The sequence below is a fragment of the Typopeltis vanoorti genome, chromosome 7 (genome assembly GCF_054136105.1).
Source record: "Typopeltis vanoorti isolate ZY-2024b chromosome 7, IOZ_Tvanoo_1.0, whole genome shotgun sequence".
Lineage (NCBI taxonomy): Eukaryota > Metazoa > Arthropoda > Arachnida > Uropygi > Thelyphonidae > Typopeltis > Typopeltis vanoorti.
In genome coordinates this window covers 99,567,457-99,583,288 of record NC_143555.1, presented here as the reverse complement: position 1 = coordinate 99,583,288, position 15,832 = coordinate 99,567,457, and the positions used below count along the sequence as shown (strand labels likewise).

The window sequence follows — 15,832 nt, the reverse complement described above, 5'->3', positions numbered from 1 at the left end:
CATATTTTCAGTTTTTTATTGTTATTTTTTATGATTTTTATCTAATATTTTTATTATTAACTTTCAGGTGTGGGGTGTTTGATTGAGGAAAATAAAGAGTAAGGGCATGGAGATGGGGAGGTGAAGGAGTCGGGTCGATAACTCACACACCTAGCATACCCTCACCCCAGGCCAAGTGTGGCCTCAGACCGTGTCCCATGCATACCATTGATCCTGCCTATCTCTAGACACAACCTGGAATGGTAATCAGCACCAGGATTATTCATCAACTAGCCACCAACAGATGCGTTGCCATCTGATTCAACCCTGTTTCAGTGCTGTACCCTCAACTGCACCCTAATTGAATAATGATAACAGTATCGGCCCGATTGGTTAGCATATCTGCTCTCCAGCCAAAAGGATGCGGCTTCAAATCCCATCGTTGCCATGAATGTTTGTGACTGTCTGTGAAAATACCAGTGGTGGTGGGCAGTAGATGGCGTTGGTGTAGTTGCAGTTCATAGTAGTTGGTGGATTGAATGAGTGGTGGAGACAGAGTTGTAGAGTAGATGCTCTCCATCATTGAGTCTTTGAACTCCCTGGAGGTGTCACGTGATAATAATAATGAGTATGAGCACAAGGTCAGGGATAACAGAAACCAGAGGCCCTACTCTGGGGATGAAACATGGCAGAAGCCAAACCTCCAAAAAACATAGGGTGATGAAAGACATCTGCTACCTAGAGGTGGGCATTTCCTCACAACTAGAAAAGACACCGCTTAGAAAAAAGTCAATGGACATCCCCATGGGCAAGGTGCTTTGTACCATGTAACATCACATGTTTATAACCAGTATAGGAATACGATGCTCCCAAGTCAATGCAACTGTGTCCCAGTAAAATAGCTGTGAGAAGGGAACTGATGGATTTTAAAAGGGATATTGTGATAGGATGCCATGTTGCAGGCATATCTTTTCAGCAAATTGTTGACAAACTGGGCTATCCCATCTCAACAATCAGTGATACCATACTGAGACGGAAGCGCACAGAGTCAACTGCAAATGCTACCCACAGTAGGCAACCACTACATTCACCAAATGTGTAGTGTGCTACAAAGAATAATATGCAAAAACCGCCATTCATTGGCTGACACACTGACTGCACAGTTTCAGGCAATGACTCAAACACGATTCTGCACAAAAACATTCAGAACCCAGGCTCATAACATGGGTTTCCATGGTAGGACTGCAATATGCAAGCCCCACATTACTCAAACAACATTATTCTTCAGTGGTAAGAGCATACACAATGGGACGTGGAAGCTTGGAAAACTGTGTTATGAAACAATGAATCACGCTACACCCTCTACTGAGCAGATGAATTGGTGTGGGTGTGGCAGATGTCCGGTGAATGTCTCTTGCACCAGAGTGCATAACCTCAACTATGAAATTTGGAGGAGCAGTGTGATGGTATGGTTCTGTTTTTCCCTAGTTTGATGAAACCTTTGTTTGTGGTGCCACGAACACTGAACTCTGTCTGAATATTCTGGACAATGCAATGCTTCCAACTTTGTGGCATTTCTACAGAACTGACCATGGTCTCTATCAGCAAGACAATGCACTGTGTCATAAGGCTGCTGCTGTAACTGCATGGTTTGTGGACATGAAAGTCACTATACTTGACTGACCTCCACAGAGCCCTGATCTCAACCCTATTGAACATTTGTGTGATGAACTGGAGCATCAGGTGAGGTCAAGACACATCCACCACACAACGGTCCTGGACCACATTACGTGCCTACAGGAAGAATGGCATTGCTATCATATGCTTGTGGAAAATATACCCTATAAGACTGCTGCAATCATTGCATTAAAAGGAGATCCTACATCTCACTGCTTCTTAAACTTTTTCCATTTGCAACTCCTTTTCACCCGAGAAATTTTTACGTGACCCGGGTATATAGGTATATAAAATAGGTATACAAATCAAACATTTACTGATAATAAATCATAAAGAAATTTATTTTAAAACAATTCTTTGGTATACACATAATTTTACCATTTACATAAAGAATTGCAAACAATAGCCTCGAATCTGATTAATTTTTGGTTGTTGCATGTTCAGAAACCTTTTACTGTTGCCAAATTTTTTTGCGAGCCCACATTCGATTATGTGACACCAAATGGGGTCACCATTTGGTGACCCCATTAAGGTTGGCACCATGTCTGTTTGTTCCTCACAATATGGTGTCTGTTGACTTCTTTCCATGCAGTGGATGCATTTAAGGTGGCATTTGAAATGTTCTTAGGTATTATGTCTTCTTTCCATGCTGGCCATAAATTAAAACAGTGTGATATTTCTGAAAATTACAGCAAAGCTCTTAGCTTATATTTATTTTTCAATATTTCAGAGAGAATCGACAAGTTGATGACTTGTTATTAACTTTTTAACTGTTAGTTTATATATGCTATATTCCATTTTATGCTAAATTTCACAATCTTTAACTGAATCTGATGACTACAGTTAACAGAATTAGAGACTTTTTGAGGATAATGACCTGAACTGAATTTAATTCAATATAGTCAGTATTTCATTGAGAAGTAAATGTACTGGCATGACCAGAGTCCTAGGTATGCACGTGTTTGATCACTAGACAAATAGTTCTGTCAGGTGGGAAAAGACTGTTACTTGTATTTTTGTTATTCATTTGAATGTTTCTCATGAACTAAATTTCTGTTACAAAAACCTTGATCTTAAGCTTGCTTGTGATTACCCCTAAAAACTGAAAATAACAGTCCACTATCACCTATGAACAACAGTATCTCACTTTTCAGTGGAGATATAATTTCCTTTCAGGAATTATCTGAAAGGAAATTATATTCTTGTTTTATATCCTTTATCTGAATACGAGCATAAAAAAAAGTATGTACACGAAATATCTTCACAACTATGCTACATGTATACAGAGACTGCTTGGTCCAAATCGAATTGCCTCATTATACCATAATGCACGATGCACTCTTCCACTGCCATGCATTACGGAAAGGGTAAAAAAAATTTCCTACCACTTTCCCAGTATATTACAAACCCTTCAATTCAGTAATCTACTATGCTATTCGTCCTTCAAAACAATACAGAGCATTAAAAACTAACCAGAATTAGTCATCTGCATCAGTAAAACTTTACTAAAAACTTAAAACCAGTCAAAATATACTCCTAATCAACAGCTATAACCTTCAAAATGACAAATTGTTAGCCTACTACTTCCTTTAAAACTTCTTCTTCTGCAGATTATCCCACTTATGTAGGGTCGCTGTTTTTAATGAGTCTCCTCCTCCACATCCTCCTGTCTTGGGCTGTAACCACATCCAAGTTCTTCATCCTCAAGTCATCCTTCACCAGCTTCTTCCATCTCTTCTTTGGCTGCCTGCGCTTCCTTCTCTCCTGCACATCCATCTGCATGATCTTTCTTCCCACATGAGCAAACCATTTCAATCTTGCCTCCTGTATCTTTGCTCCTAAGTTCGTAACTTTCACGGATTCCCCTTACATAGTCGTTTCTCAGACAATCCTTTCTGGTCACACCGCACATCCACCTAAGCATTCTCATCTCCGCTACCTCCATCCTGCTGATGTTATTTTTCCTCAGGGCCATAGTTTCCATAGTATAACGTCATAGCTGGTCTCGCCACTGTCCTGTAGATTTTGCCTTTTAGATTGATCAGCACCCTCTTATCACATAGCACTCCAGTTTCCCCCATCCAGCTCGTATCCTGCATCCCACTTCCTTCTCAACCTCTCAATCCTCTTTCACTGTTGAACCTAAGTATCTAGTCCCTAACCATCTTGATGATATTTCCTTCCAGCTCCAGTACTTTCCACCATCTTTCCAGTTTAGCTGCCACTTTTTCTCTTGATTCTGCTCACAGTACGATGTCATTTGCATACAACATTATCCAAGGTGCATCTTCTCTTACCTCCTCCGTCACCATCTCAATATTAAACAGGAACGGACTTAATGCTGACCTTTGATGCAAACCAACTGTCACTTGAAAACACTTTCTGTCTCTCCCAGGCAGGTAGAAACTCATGTCTTCATGTCTGTATGCACCAACCTGATATATTTCTCTGGTACCTTCTTCTCCTCCCTCAGACGCCTCCAGACTTCTTGGCTTGGCACTCTATCGTATGCTTTCTCCAGATCAATAAACACCAGATGTAGCTCCTGTTGTTTCTCTCAAACCATCACCATCACAATATTAAACAGGAATGAACTTAATGCTGATCTTGATGCAAACCAACTGTCACTTGAAAACTTTGTCTCTCCCAAACCTGACATATTTCTCTCGTACCTTCTTCTCCCTCAGACACCTTGCCTTAGCACTCTATCGTACACTTTCTCCAGATCAATAAACGCTAGATGTGTTTACTGATGCAACTTTTCCATAATCTGCTCTAACCCAAAGATAGCATCTGTCGTCTATCGACCAGGCATGAAGCCAAATTGCTCCTTTGCAATCTCCACTTCCTGTCTCAGTCTTCCATCAAGAAACCTTTCTAGGATTTTCATTGCGTGGGACATCAACTTTATTCCTCTGTAATTCTTAAAGTCTTGTGCATCCCCTTTACCCTTGTAGATAGGAACAAGAGTACTTTCCCTCTACTTCTTGGGCATATTCTTGGGAACAGGTCCCACAGCAGGTCAATTCCCTCTTTCCCCCAGTGCCTTCCATGCCTGCACTGGGATCCTGTCACGGTCCCACCAATTTTCCATTCTTCATCCTCTTTATTCCCCTGTAATTCTTACAATCTTGTGCATCACCTTTACCCTTGTGGATAGGAACAAGAGTACTCTTGCATTTCCACTCTACTGATGTTTTGCACCATCCCCTCATAAGGCTGCCCATCTTCTCTGAGTCCTCGCATTTTCCTCATTCAAAAGCCCTTCAAAGTATATTCTCCATCTGTTTCTCATATCCACATCCCCTCCTTAATACTCTAACTTCAGATTCTTTGATCTGCTTCACATGTAAGATGTCCTTTGATGTCTTATAAACCACTTCCTCTAAAACAAACCTTTTAAACTGACTTAAATATTACTTTCAAACCTGTAACAAAACTTATCTCTACTTCCCTGTTGAAAAAACTAGCTCCAATCTTATGCCTAATATACAAAACCTTCTGATCTTGCCTACTAAGACCAAACTGGAACTCTACAGACATCAGTAAAAGATCATGTGAAATTTAACCATGTGAGAAATCTACAAAAAAGACTATTGGTCTGAAGTAATTTCTTGGCTAAAGGGCCCTCTAAAGAATTGTTTTTTATAAGTTTTTTTGTGGTCAAGACCAAAAAAAAATTTGCCCATCAGCTGCCAACAAATACAAAGGTTCAGGAAACAGTCTTACTCTGATCTATGAGCTGTATCTCTTCAGTGATCAAAGTCAAACCAACAGATACCTAGAGTGTGCATACTGACAACTCCGGTTATTATTCAAGAATGGGTTTATTATTAATGTTGTGCTTTCCTACTAATAGCTTATATTATTCCCGGTACATCAATCAGATTGAAAAATAATAGACTGCTATAAAATAAAGATACCAAGAAATTATATACTTGGTTTACTCCTTTATCCAAGTGTAAGCAAAAAAGTTTGCATCTGAAGTATTTTCAGGACTGGGGCAACTTGTATAAACAGGCTAATGACTTCACATCACTTGCCTTAGTATCCCATGATGTAAATCACATATCCTTACAGGTAAGTATAATGCTATGCATTATGGGAAGAGTAACTACCCAGACTGGTTGATCTTTACTGAGGTCTCATCAGTGGGAGCCAGACCCAGGTGATACCAAGATTGAAGTAATGCTGAAGCCATACTTTCATATACGAGTAGCCAAAAAGGTGTCACACCTTATTATTAAAATACTCTGTATTAGAGATAGTTGTTCAAATTTTTTCCACTTGGATATACTATAAATTAAGAGGACATAGTGGAATTGTTCAATGAACACTTTATTGGAATCTTTATTTCATCCTGGAGGAGTCAGTTTTAATACTAGAGGGATAGGGCAGGTTCGAGGTTGAAAGGTACAGGAGGAGAGTGTGTTTCAAATACTGAGTACTCTGGATGTCAGTAAAGCTGTGGGACTGGATGGTATTTCACCATGAGTTTTGAGAGAATGTGCTAGGTAGCTGACAGTGCCTTTGACCTGGCTTTTCAATGAAATTCTGGCTGCGGGAAAGGTGCCCATGGAATGAAAGGAAGGTAAGATAGTGCCATTGCATAAGGGTGGTAGCAGACTGGAAGTGTCTAATTATAGGCCAGTTTGCATGTCATCAGTAGTTGTTAAGATCTTGGAGAAAGTAGTGAGGGACCGTATACAGCACTGGGCAGATGAGGGTGGTGTTATCCGTGAGAGTCAACATGGATTTGTGAAGGGGTGCTCTTGTTTTAGCAATATGCTAGCCTTTTATAATAAAGTTACAAGAGCATTAGATGAGGGAAAGGCATATACTGCCATTTTCTTACACTTAGCGAAAGCATTGGACAGGGTGCCACATGATAAGCTGATATTTAAGTTGCAGCACATGGGTCTGGATGTCAGATTGGTCAACTGGATTCAGGATAGGCTGTCTGATAGGTATCAGAGAGTTGTGTATGGTGGGACAGTTTCAAGGAGGCAGAGGGTTACAAGTGGGGTCCCACAGGGCTCAGTACTGGGACTATATTGTTCAACCTTTATATCAATGACATTATCAGTGGATTGCAAGGGGATATTCAGTTGTTTGCGGATGATGTGAAGCTGGGAAGGATTATTAGTAATAGTGCAGATGTGGTAGCCCTGCAAGAGGATTTGAATAAGCTAGATAGATGGGCAAATGAATGGGGGTATCAATTTAATGTGGCAAAATGTGAGGTTTGGGAAACATCGATGGGACGCTGCATACTCTATGGGAGGAGTTATACTGGAGAAAGTAGGGGAGACAAGAGAACTGGGGTTGATGATTGATAGAAACCTGAAATTTAGGGGATATATTGCAAAGATGGTGAAGGTAACATAGAGGATTGCTGCAATAATGAGTACACTGACCTGCAGAGATAAAAGGGTTATCATTCCGTTGTATAAGTCTCTGATCAGACCACACTTAGACTATTGTTCTCAGTTTTAGGACTGTACCATGTTAGTTATGAGGATCGGCTGAGGGAATGTGGACTGCAGAGTTTGGTGGATAGAAGGAGAGGTGATATGATTGAGACTTTTAAACTGTTGAGAGGTGGTTACAGGGTTGACACCGGGGAGTTCTTTCGCTTGGTTGAACAGCGGGAAGGAGTGAAGACAAGAGGCCATCTCTGGAAGTTACAAAAGGAAACTGTGAGCAAGAGGGTGAGGAGTGGTTTCTTTGCATGGAGGGTGGTTGAACCATGGAATGCATTGCCTGATGGAGTGGTATGACAGACTTTGTGTTTCTCAGGGAGGGACCTCCCCTCGATGAGTCTTGATGGACTTTGTGTTTCTTAGGAAGGACCTCCTACGATGAGTCTTTTGACTCCATGGAGGCCTGAATAATAATAATAATAATAATAAAAGATACCAAGAAATTATATACGTGGTTTAATCCTTTATCCAAGTGTAAGCAAACAAAGTTTGCACCTAAAGTATTTTCAGGACTGGGACAACTCTTATTAGAGGATAATGACTTCATATCACATACATATCCGTAAGGATATGTGCTTTGCATTATGGGATACTAAGGCAAGTGATGTGAAGTCATTAGCCTCTATATATGAGTTGCCCCGGTCATGAATACTTCAGGCACAAATTTTGTTTGCTTACACTTGGATAAAGGATGAAATCAAGTATATAATTTCTTGGTATCTTTAATTTATAATAACTGATGGAAAGACTTCAAACAATAAATTGCTACTAAATTATGCTCAGTCTACTGTAGTATCTAAAAGACATCTGTATGTGTTATGCAAAATCATAACTAACTGTAAACAAAAAAAAATTAGACAAGCACTTATAAATAAATCTGTTGTGTGATTTATTTATCATTATCTACACAATTCACTCACAAATCAAGTAAACACCAGTACTTTGAATGCTAAACTACTAAAGCAGTTTGGCATGCAAAGTGAAAGTATCATGTAACAAATGGCTATTAGTAATTTTTAAAACAGGAGCAAAAATTGGTGGCCATTTGTAACTTGATTTATCATAAATGTAAGTTAATTAAAAGCTAATTGGTTTAACACTTAAAGCACTCAGCAGTAGTGGCAAAGTGGAAAAATTTTAAAAACTGATTTCATTTTGTAAAGAAATTTTGAAATGGTAATTTCTAAATCTCTTTTTATTTCATATTTTATTGTCTGTTTTAAAAGAATTTCATAAAAAACCTAAAAAGAAACTTGTCACCATTATTTTCATGCTTATATATAGCCTTCTGCACCTGGAAAACTCTTAAGACTTTTCCAGGTGCAGACTGTGGAACAGACCATTAGTTATTATGACCACGATACATGTGAAACTACGGAAACTGAAAACAACACAAATGTCGATCAGATATGATCTTGGAAACATACCAGCTGAATACAATATTACATACAGAACAGATTCAACACACTCAATTTGTGTGAAAGAGAACCAGATGAACTATGGGAAGAGATTAAAGATATAAAGATATGAATAACTCCGTAGCGCAATTGGAAGAACGATGGTACATTGCGCCCTTCGATTGGAATAGGCCTAAGTTCAATTCTCGTCGCGACGGGAGGAATCTTTATCTGGACGATTTCAATCGAAGGTGAGTTAGCCAATCTCATACGGAGGTAGCAGGGTTTTTTCTCCCGGAAACTCGGGTTTTTCATCCCACATACAGACAAATCGGCCCTTCAGAACACACGCAATTTACAGACAAAAAAACTAGTTGTGGTAGTGGTGGGCGGTAGATGGAGATGATTCGTAGTAGAGGTTCGGTGTAGTAGTTGAAACAGTTGTAGGTGTCCTCCCGCGATGAGTCTTCAGACTCCTTGGAGGTGTCACGAATAATAATAATAATAATAATCAAAACAAAAGCAAAGAAGAATATTCCAACAGTTTGTAAGAAGAAGAAGTCCAAATGGCTGTCAGATGATGCCATCAAAACTTCTCAGGAAAGGAGGAAAATGAAGGCCACAGGAAATTTGCAGGAAGTATGGCATTTGAATGCAGAGTTTCAACGACAAGCCAGAAGAGACAAGGAAAAATACTTTAACCAGGAATGCCAACTAAGAGAAGACCAAAACAAGAAAGGAAAAACAGGAGATCTTTTCAAAAAGATCAGAGAACTAACAGGGAAGTTTAGTGCCAAGGTGACAATATTGAAAAGTAAACACAAAGGATATCTTAACAGAAGCTGCAGACATCGAAGAAAGATGAAAAGAGTATAATTTTGGAGTCCTTTACAGAAAGGACTCCAAAATTACTGAGATATTTGAAGAGCAGGATTATACACAGGAGCCAGTACCACTGGAGAGTGAAGTGAGGTGGGCACTGCAACAGCTATCCAGTAAGAAAGCACCAGGAGGAGATGGAATACCCATTGAGCTTCTCAAAGCCCTGGGAGAAGAGGCAGTTAAAATTTTAACAGCTCTATGTCAGCGAATTTGGATCACAACTACATGGCCTAGAGAATGGAAAAAATCAGTTTATATACCTTTATTGAAGAAAGGCGATGCAATAGAGTGCAAAAATTGCAGAACTATAGCACTGATTTCTCATGCAAGTAAAGTCTTACTTAAGATCATTCAGAAAAGACTGGAACCATTCATGAAGAGAGAAATGCCAGATGAACAGGCAAGATTTCGAAAAGGCAGAGGAACAAGAGATCAAATCGCCAATGTGAGATGGATAATAGAAAGAGCACAGGAATATCACAAGAATGTCTACCTTTGTTTCCTTGACTATAGCAAGGCTTTTGACTCTGTAGATCATGTGAAACTATGAAATGTGTTAAGAACAATAGGAGTCCCAGAGCATTTCATTATCCTTCTGAGGAATCTTTATTATGATCAAGAAGCTACTATCCAAACAGATCTTGGAAAACTGAGTATTTCACAATAGGTAAAGGGGTGCGACAAGGATGTATTTTATCTCCGTACCTGTTTAATTTGTACAGCGAATACATTTTAAGAATGGCAGGGCTGGAGGAGTCTTCAGTTGGAATTAAAATAGGTGGAAAAAATATTAATAATTTGAGGTATGCAGATAAAACCACCTTGCTAGCAGAATGCAAAGAAGATTTGGAGGAACTTATCATGAAAGTTAAAGAAGAAAGTGCTAAATATGGTCTTAAACTTAACCTCAAAAAGACAAAAGTTATGGCAACATGTGAACTTAATTCACATTAAGTTCACATGTTCACATTAAGGAGAAAATGGAAGCAGTTAACAATTTTGTGCTCCTAGGATCCTGAATTGATAAAGATGGTTATTGTACTGAAGAAGTTAGAAGAAGATTATTACTTGGAAAGAAAGCAATGACAAATTTAAGCAAGATCTTTAAAGATCAAGATATTAGCCTTGCAACAAAAATCAGAATCATGAAAGCAATGGTATTCCCTGTGGAATGTATGGATGTGAAAGTTGGACCCTAAGAAAGAGTGAAAGAAGGAAGATAGATGCATTTAAATTATGGGTTTGGAGACGCTTACTAAGAATACCATGGACTGCAAAGCAAACCAATAAATCAGTGATAGACAGAATAAAGCCAGACTGCTCCCTCGAAGCTATGATCATCAAGCAAAAATTGTCATACTTCGGACATATTATGCAAGCAAATGACAGTCTGGAGAAGATGATGATACTTGCTAAAGTTGAGTGAGCTTGGAGGTTCTGAAAGACATGGTCAGGGACAGATCGGAATGGAGAGTGTATGTTTGTGGAGTCAGAAACGACTCGATGGAACATAACACACACACACACACACACACACACACACACACATATAGCCTTCTGGAAAAATTGCACCATGTACATAAACTAATGACACGATATATTAAATTCTGAAGATATTCAATTCCTTATCAATTTTCTAAAAACCTTCTTTTTTTTTTAATCTGGGTAAACAGACCACAAGCTGCAAACTTTGTTACCAAAGTTTAAAAAAATAATATATGAAAACTTATTGTGTTATTAATTCCTAAAAACTCAGAAACTCAATGCAGAAAGACCACCCTTGTTATTACTGTTTACCACACTGTGCCTTCATTTATTGTTTTTATATTTACTCTCTACTCTTTCAATGTATTCATACAACCATGATTCTCCTAAGGGGAAAAAAAAAAAAAAAAAAAGCTTGTCTTCCTCACTCCTTACACACACACAACACCTTTGTACAACCTCTACCGCTGATGTTAAAACTGAAACCCATGGCCAAAATGAAAAATAGTACACTGAAAATAATCTATTTCTGTCTATTTTAAACAGAAAGAACTGCAGAAGATCTCTCCATAGTATCACTGTTTATCAAACTATACCTGGATTGTTTTTACATGTAACATTTCCTCTGATAATGCAGCACAATTCATTCACTCACCTGCAAAAATACACACACACACATAAAATAAAATAAAAATTCCTTAATCTTTCCTTATCCTCTTTGAAACAAAAAAAAAAATCTATATTTCTTTCCTCCATTTAATATATTTCAAATTTAAACCTTTCTTTAAAAAACCTTTTAAACTAAACCCTTTCTTTCTGGTCAACAAATCCCAAAGCAAATTCCAGTTATGATTTCTTTTAACATTTTGAGAAATGTATTTTATATATCTTATAATTACTATATCATGTAGGCTGAATTACATTATGACAAACAGTGCTAAATACTATTCGAATGGTTCTTTTAAAAGAATAAAAAGAAAATACTGTAATACGTAATCATGTTTGAGATTACAGTATACTTAAATCCAGTTTGACAACATAGATTAAAACATCATATTTTTAAATTTATTTGATATATTTTATAATAACCACAGTCATTTTTCGTTACTGTGTTTTCAATGAATGTTTTATAGAAGTTGCTCATAACCAAAGAAATAAAGGTGTCATGTAATAATTTAAAAAACGTAAAAGCTAGTAATGCATAATCATTAAGGATAATAGTGAGCATTAGGTTCAATTATACCACTGATTATGTAAACAATGTTAATAAACAAATGATCATTGATCATTCAGATGGGCAAAATCTTGGTGAAAAAAATGATGTTTTTGCAATTTTAAACACCGAATGGGTACAATATGGGATGGCTGTAAGCATGAATGTGAGTAATAGACCTACACCTTTCTTACCAGGAAAATATAGGGAAACAACAGTTGATATTAGTGAAAAGCAATGTGTGTGTGTAAATTACGACTGTTTCTTTTATATACATATCAATACATATCAACAAGCTTAATTTTATATACACTGACGGACAAATAACCAGTTTCCCATAATGCAAACTAAACTTTATTCAGCATTAAGATACTCGCTTCTTATAAGAAATATCATTCTGTATCTGAAAATACAAATGAAATCTACTGCTGCGACTGCATCATCGCGCAAGCCAATAAAAATTGTACTGGACATCTAATGTTCGGAATTTCAGATCATAGTTAAACATTCGTTGGAGTATAAAACAAGTATATGTATTGACTTCTGATTATAGCATTATGATGTGCATTCACGAAATTATGCAATTTATTAAAATTAAAAATGCATCAATTTCATAACAATGACCAAAAGCAAACCTACCCACCAATAACTTACCGTTAACTGGTAGTATTATGGTAATACTGCTTTTAAATTAAAGTACATGAGAGAAAACTTGTCAGTGAGAAAAACAAGCAACACTTGCTGTAGTTTTTAACTGTTTCTGCTATCAACTTGCAACGTTTCTAGATTGTCAACACTATACGTCCTTCCGCGGCCGAAACTCAATCCGTCTACATTCAGATGGGAAGAAATGTTATCTATTATTATTACAGATAAAGTCAACAATCCATCAACACATGAACACTTTAGGATCTGGTATGAAAATCCTTTGTCGGTCCCAAGATTCCAGATAAAGCTCTCTTTTGCACACATCACTCTTTTTGCGCCCAGCACAGTCAATGCAGGTCACTAGAAACCGATAATGCAAAATGCTAACCATTGAGTCCAGTACAACTAAAAGGAAGAGAGCGACAGCTCAACACTCACGTACTTTTGGTGTTTTAATCACTACAACACCTGATTACATATATAAATAGAAATATATGATACTTTCTAATAAACGTGAGCTGAATATTTCAAACAAGTACCTAATTAATCAGTACCTATTTCGAACACATAACGGTTCTTTACTACCACGTCTTGACAACGAACCGGTGACCATACACACAAAACGGAAACGGAAGTGGAAATGCTAGTATAACAGTGAAAAGCCAAATCTACATCACTTAAATGCATTTAGCTGAGTGCGCGTTCTTAACGAATGTATACATATATCGGAAAATTATATATATATATATATATATATATATATATAATGTCATATATGTATATGACATATATTGTACATATATATATATAAACTCGGGCGGCCTATATATATATATATATATATATATATATATATATATTAAAAAAGCCAGATATAGCCGATTACAATGAGTGCTTAATTATAATCGTTAATTTATAACAGAAAGCATTTTAGGATTTTTGATAATAATTCCCTTCTTATGAGAGATGGAATGAGGGGAATAAATCAAAAGTTTACTGTTCCAATTCTGGCTGTGTTAGTTAGGTTAGTTGAAATTACAGCTGAAGCAAAGACTCTGTGGCCAACGTATTATGTCTTGAAAACTGCGTGTTTTCAACTCAGTGTGCTGGCTTGCTTTGGTGGGGGGGGATGAAACCGAATTTTTTGGAAGAAAATCCTACCACAATCGTATGACACAGATAGCTCATTCTTATTTGAAAAGTTCGTATAAAAAATCGCTTTATAAGAATCGAAACTAGATAACTGGGAGAAGACTTCCACATAGTCTAAGGAATACAAGCTGACCATGGCTTCCTACCCAGTGTTCAATCCTCACCTTCTCATGGTATTTCAGGCTGTTCTAATGAACGAGCGAGAATTAGTTAGCATTTAGAATTTAATGGGAAATACTGTATGCTGTAGCGACTTAAAAGAAAGCCGCTAATGCATTTTATTCTCCAAAGGGAGTAGGCGAGGCCGATTAGCTTAACTAACACTTTGGAAACTTGGAGGCTAATCTTCACCTCTAACATAATCATAATATAATAGCTTGCCCGACACTATACCAGTAATTTAACTGTCATCCGGGAAAGAGAGTGCAACAGACAACTGCTGCCACCTCGTTCCCCAAAACCTAACTCTGTATATTATTTTCTGGAATAGTGATGTGAATGATTGATTTTCTTGAATTTGGGGATTAAAAAAAATGTTTACAGGGTAAAAAAAATAAAATAAAATAATTTTTTTGCCTGTACCAGATATCGACTAAACTTGGGATCCACTCGAAGAAAGGCTTAGAAAAAGTTCTTCCAGTCGGCGACTAAAATCGAACTTACAGTTCGATCAGGGTTCTTCAACTCAGGCGGCCTAGTACTATCGATACAAACGCCATTTTCGCAGGTTATACTGGCCATCTGAAATACTTTCAAGTAGCAGGTATATAACAATTATAAGATGTTATATTCAGACAACAGTGATCAAGAATTCAACAAGAAAGATCGATAGATTTCTTGAATGTCAGGCAATTTGAAGTAGGGTGCTGTAGACAAATTTTTCAACATAGAAAATTGGACAGTGACACTTATTTGTGCCGACAATTAACATTATATTCTAGTGGATGAAATGTAGAGGGATATTTTGACTGATTAAAGAGGGCAGTTGACATAATGAAAAAAGGAAAATCTAGTTTCTTATTGGAGACCTAAACAACGGAGAAGAAATTAATTTCTAACATTTCAAAACAAACGTTTTGAAGAAGGAAAAAAATGGGGAAAAGAACGAAGTTAATAATAATGACGGGTACCTACTGGATTTATGTTCAGGTCATAGACTGACAATTGCAAATTTATGTGAATTTATAAATAAATTAAAATGCATTCATCCACATAAAAATCCTCCAATGCCTTTTATTCAACAAAAAGAGTAGGAAGAACTTTTTTGTCCTAAATAATTTTCGGAAATTAATAGACAGATGGACAGTAGGCAATGCCTATTAGTCTCACTAATAGTCTGGAAATTGAGAGGCACCTAACTCCACCCTTAGCCCAATCATAATAGCTCACCCAAACTGTGCTCTCAGGTTTTTCTGTCATAAATATACACGTATAACATATATAGTCTTCTCAGTCTCCAGAATAAGGTATGGTTTTTTATACTCAAGACAGTACTAATCGGTACTAGCGTTAACACTATGTAAATCCAAAAACCTACCCTCCATGATTAGAAAAAATCAGAAACAGTGAGGCCTTTTCTTGATTTTTCTGATGGATGAGATGGGATTCTTTTTCTGATATGACCTGTTTCATGCAATAGTTTTAGAGCCTATTTCTATCTCCCTAACAAATATAGTATTAGTGTTAATTTTTAGTAATATTTCCAATTGTTCTCCCATTATCTATTATCCCATGCAATAATTTCTTCATATCCTTATCCGATTGCCTCTTTCCACCAACTTATATATCTCAGTCATCAAATGTTCTTCTTCTGGTAACCAAACTCTTCAGATCATATTCCCTTGATTTGTCTTCATATTCAGCATTTCAGAACAGGAGATAATTATTTATTTGACTCTGCACTCTCTCAAATGTTT

At 37.2% G+C, this 15,832-nt stretch overlaps 1 protein-coding gene across 2 annotated transcripts in view; it reads right to left on the bottom strand.

Annotated features, from left to right (window-relative positions):
- The window catches only part of LOC150104900 (proton-coupled zinc antiporter SLC30A1-like), a 139,822-nt gene extending 126,888 nt beyond the window's left edge, over positions 1-12,934 (bottom strand). For both annotated transcript variants that reach the window (XM_090396046.1, XM_090396047.1), the window contains exon 1: positions 12,771-12,934. The gene's annotated coding sequence lies outside the window, so the exon portion shown is untranslated. The remainder of the gene's footprint in view (positions 1-12,770) is intronic.
- Positions 12,935-15,832: the final 2,898 nt, after the last annotated feature.